Below are 5,756 nucleotides of genomic sequence, written 5' to 3'. Positions count from 1 at the left end.
GGGAACACGAAATTTGATGGCAAAACAGTATCACAAGCATGCAATGTGACCCAAAAGCATACAATTACAGTTCAGCTCCCCTAACCTGAAAACGAATTTGGCTTTAGTGTGGGCTTAATGGCAATTCAAGCCCCTTAGTTAGATGATTTTTCTTTGTCTCTTCACATTCAAACCACAACTAATAGTTAGCAAAAGTAAAGCTTATTATATGCCCATCAAGGTTTGAACCCGTGACCCTTCACTCATAAGGCCAAATCACAACCATTATGCCAATTCAGATTTAGTGATACCCTTTAATCAAAAATAGTTTACATTATCAATCTCATACTTATACATATTATTAAAAATTAATATTAAATAACAACACATAATTGGCATACATATGACTCAAACCCAAGTTCTCTCACACAATAAAAGTACTCTTAACCACATGAACTAGTACTTTTCCACGTCACATTAAATAATAAATAATGTCATAAAGGTGCTTTCTACTCGTTTATTAATTAATTAATTATTTAATTAATTAATTTCACGGGTCTTACATTTGCTCCCGGAGAAGTAAACACAAAGATCATGTTATATGTTCTTATATTTTGTTGATAATTCTTTGATTGTTGAGAATCTATATCAGTGAGTAGATGATGCAGCAGAGGAAGAGGCTTCTTTAGTAGTGGCAATTGAACTTTGCCATTTCCACAACATAGTTAGAACTTTGGAATGGAGGCATGTACATTTTTCCTTATCCTTCTTGATACCACATATGGGTTTTGCAATGGATATATTGATATATAGGTTGACCAATATCTTTGTATGCCTTACACATGAGAAAATCATTTAGTAGAAATAATATGAATATTTGATTATAGTAAGAAATGGGAATTGATATGAGATATTACATTTGATTCAAATGATTAATCAATGATATTTTCTTCAAATTCTTTTTCATCTTCAGAACTTGAACTTGAGTGCATTGCAAAATCTTTTAAAAATGATCATAACCATGTTACTAGCAACCAATTTATGTATAATTTAATAGATTAGCAGTTTTAAATCATATATTGAGTGTTACCTTCCATATTTGTATTGAATGTCTTCTTATTGTAGTGATGAAGTATACCTTGCAAAGCAGGTGTTTCCTCTGTAATGGCATAAAACCTATTAATTAGGTTTGTACGATGGTGAATATTATGTAGGATTTTATTTCCTCTATCCTTACTAACTTATGGGGATATCTGTTGAGTTTGGAATGTTTCCCACCAAGGAGTTAAGGATGATGGTTCATTGAGTGCACTTAAAGTAATATGTGAGAGTGGCTTGTTGTATATCCTTAGTTGTGTATGTTGATCTGGTGTAGACTAATTTTGTGTAGATCTACATTTTTTTCAATAATCAATTTTCTCCTTTTCTATCTTGCTAAAGCACAGTAATCTGTATTCTTGCCTTTCTATTTATGCACAACATTGTTGTGCAATGATTCTTCATCTTCAAAACTTGACTTCGAGTGCATTGAATAGTCTATTTAAACATGGTTATAACAATTTTAATACAAACTAAGTTGAGTAGGATTTAGTTCCAAATTGTAGATGTAAATTAATTATTAGCTGGTACCTTCCATTTGGGAGAGTGTCTGATAAAATATATTTTCATCGGAACTTGGAAGAGTTTTTTAATTAACATGTACTTTGAGTAGGTGAGGATCCCTTTGCAGCGATGTCATACCTACTTCTCTTTTGAATAAGAAATTGTTTCCTTTTCAATCTTGCCAAAGCACAACTATGCTTATTCATCTCTTTCTGCATATCCATAAATGACTATGCAAAGGAAGAAAAACCTGAAATATTTAATAAGTTGTAAGAATATAGAAAATATTTTGTGCAATATTGATGTAGTAATAGTAATGATACCACGATTTGCTCATAAATGAATGATTAATGAATTTGTATGCTACTAATGTATAATATATTAGATTAGATTAGATGAATTGTAAATGAAGACAATATATCAAATGAATATTGTTATCAAAGATTTTATGGACTTTGATCTCTATGTATAAAGCTAAGAGCTAAGTTTGGAAGAATATGTATCTATATGTTGAATCTGTATCAGTTTGGAATGAATAATTCTTTTTCAAAACGAAAGAATGTATTAAATTTGATAGGGTTAACCTAAAGTCTTTTGCATTTAGGATACAACTATTTTCATGCATTGTTTTAGATGTAGCCACAATCCAATGCTTACTTCCATGTTTGAAACAAATTCCTAGCTTCACTTTTTGTTCTTCACTTTACATATTGGAATTTAATTTTCCATAAAGGATTTTTCCTCAAATTTATTGATTGTTAACGGTGGAAATGAAATATCTGCAATGTATTTAACTTTTTACCTTTAATTTCTTATATATATATATATATATATATTTGGGATTTAAGTTTAATTTTAATTGCAATGTGAGATATTATTGGAACTTTTGTAATGCTGAAGTGTTATTATGAATGTGTTTAATAATTTAATTTTATAAATTAAATTTGACTTTTTATTAATGCATTTTCAGTTTAGGACAGAAGGGTTATGTTATATAATTTAGTTTTGTTTCTATAAATTTTCTTTTAAATGTGAAAGTGTTGATTATTTATTGGAATAATTATTAATATATATATATATATATATATATATATATATATATATATATATATATATATATATATATTGATATATGTTTGGTATGTTGAATTTTATAAATTGGCTGAGAGTTCTTTTAACATCACGGTTTCAAGTGTTTTGGAGACATCCACTCACCAACATCACGGTTTCAAGTGCTTTGCACACTTCCACTCACCAACACCATGACGACTTCGTCTGGGCTCGTGTTCCGTAACTGGTTTCAGCAATCTGTGGGCACTTTAAAACCTCCTAAGGTAAGGTTATTCTTCCTTCTTCTCTATTTGTATTATACATCTTAGTTATATCACTTTTCTTTGCAAAACACCATTTCTTATTCTTATCAAAATTTGATCACACATGATTTTGTTGCATGTTGACTGTTTGGGTTCTCAACTTTGGTTGATGTTTGTTTAAATTTAGGGGTTTCTTAATTTAGGGTTTCATATTTCATTTCACTTATTCTTGAAAATAATGATGAATTTAGGGTTTACAAAAGTGATTGTGTTTAATATGATCTTGTATATTTGGTACTAAGACGTTGTAAGTACAAGTGATTGTGCGATTTAAAAATTGTTTTATTCATTATTGGGGTGAACAGTTAATCAGTGGTTCGAACTTCTTGAGAGATTCTAATAGGAACCTGGTAACTATAAGTTTGAAGGAACACATGCACCGATAAAGTCCTTTTTTGCTACTCGTTTTGTCGAGTTTTATGGCTTGCGATCAAGTCATTTCATAGTTACCCAATTGTTATGTGCAAACTTTTTTAAGGTTAGAATTTGTAATGATGATTGGGCTGAGATAGAGTATCCACTCCCTAAGGACATGAAAAATCTCGATGAACCATTGGTTTCTTCTCACTTCTTCAGATGCTTCACTACTTTGTTGCAAATAAATAAGGTATATTGCTGATTGTAATGATGAAGTTCAGTTTCATGATACCTGATTGGTAAAATATTGTTAAATTGGCTAACTCAATGTATTAGTTTTTTTATATGCAAGATAGTTTGGATTTTCAATTTTTGGAATATAATTGGGGTAAGGAATTTGTACCAGGGAAAGTGAAATTGATAGACCTTAAGAAGCATCCCCATTATTGTAGGACTAAGAGAAATGATGTGAGTAGAATATATATCAGTAACAATATTTTGAAAATGATTGATTATTATCAACTGAGGAGCGATCATGTACTTCATGGCAAGTACATAAAGGGAAATGTGTTTTGTTTTAGGTTGTATGATAAATTAACTGAGAATAAGATAAGTTACAACCCAAGCATATATGATAAGAACTCTTGCTTAAATCCTCTTGTCATTTCTTTTTCAAACTCTGAGATGTGTGAATTTACAAATATTTTTGACTTGTATGAATCTACAGACATTTCTAGTTCTGATGAAAGCATATCATCCATTGGATTGGACCCTAATGCATTTGATTTCTTCACTGATAAGGAATTTTCTTCTTATGATGTCAAGATCTCATCACTAGTATTTTTCTAACCAATATGTCAATGCCTTTATCTTCCTGTACTTTTCTATTGGAATTGTCTTTTTATGATGTCAAGTGCTCATCATTGGCATTTTTCTAACCAATATGTGAATGCCTTTGTCTTCTTTTACTTTTCGATTAAATTTTGGGATTGCTAAATATATATTAAATTATCAGTATATGTGTTTAGAGTTTTCATCAAATGCATTGGACAGGAATTGCGAGTACTATTATTTGGTAAATAGTGATGGGTTCGAGTGGAAGTGTAGTTTAAGATGGTTGTTGAGAAGACCAACAAAATGATATAACATCTGGCTGGAAAGTCTTCTGCACTGATAATGGATTGAGGGTTGGGGACACAATACGAAAAGGTGTTTATAGAAATGTTAGCAACCGCATCAACGTGGTGAAGAGAAATTGAAGGTACTTAGTTTATAAAACATGGATCATATCTATATGAGGATCTATCTGATTATATATATATATATATATATATATATATATATGTTGTGATTAATAGTTGTCATTTATCATTGATGATAGTCACCATGTCCGCCAAAACACTAAAAGGGTGCAATATTTTTTCAAAACTACTAAAATGGGCAAATTTAAAGAAAAAATCAAAATAGACAAGTAATCCTAGCTTGGTACGACTTCATTATGAAGAAGCTATGTAAGCTTGGAACAACTTTTGACCTAGTTTATATCACAATACACTAAAGTTGTGTAAATCTTCAAAATGAAGTTGTACCAAGCTGATACGATTTACCCATTTTCATAACTTTTTTAAATCTATCACATTTTAGTAATTTTGAAATAAATTACACCATTTTGTGCTTTTGTCCATCATGTCTTAATCACATTCCATAAATACATTCAAATGAATTATATTTAATAAAGGCATGCATTAGTCAATAAAAAAAAAGAAAAGTATTGCATGTGATTGTTGATTTAACAATCTTAAAAATTTTAATCGCTCTTTAATATGATATTAGTGATTCTTTTTTGTAATTAAATATTAACAAAATAAATTGAAGTTATATGAAATATAAAATTATATTAAAATTTTAATTATTCTTTAAATGCATATATTTTAATGGAATGTTATCAATGAAGATAAATTTAAATATTATTTTCAATTCTATAAATTGATTACTTTGAAATTAGTCGTTTTGAAATTTTAATTAATACTTTTTATTATTAAAATTAAACTAAGAATATTTTTGTAATTTACCATATCATCTAATTAATTAATTTTTATCAATTACATTAATAAAATATTTACAAACTTTCTACTCATGTTTATTCACTTTTTCTCAATTCAAACACTTTTATTTTGTTCTCTTTATTTTTTCATTTGTACCCGAATCTAAACATGATATACTTTAATAGACACGCACTACAAGAAAATTACATATTAGTGAGGGAATAATTCCTAGTGAATCCCTAGCTAATCTCTCGCAAACCGATTCAGCGAGGGATTAGCGAGGAAATAGCGAAGACACTATGTCGTAGCTAAAATATAGGTAGCTAAGTAGCTAGAGAACCACTTTGTCGCTAATCCCTAGCTAATCCCTAGCAAATCGGTTGTAGCTAAACCCTAGCTA

Source organism: Vigna unguiculata, chromosome 1, assembly GCF_004118075.2.
Source record: "Vigna unguiculata cultivar IT97K-499-35 chromosome 1, ASM411807v1, whole genome shotgun sequence".
In the NCBI taxonomy this organism is placed as follows: Eukaryota; Viridiplantae; Streptophyta; class Magnoliopsida; order Fabales; family Fabaceae; genus Vigna; species Vigna unguiculata.
This window is presented reverse-complemented; position numbering follows the sequence as displayed.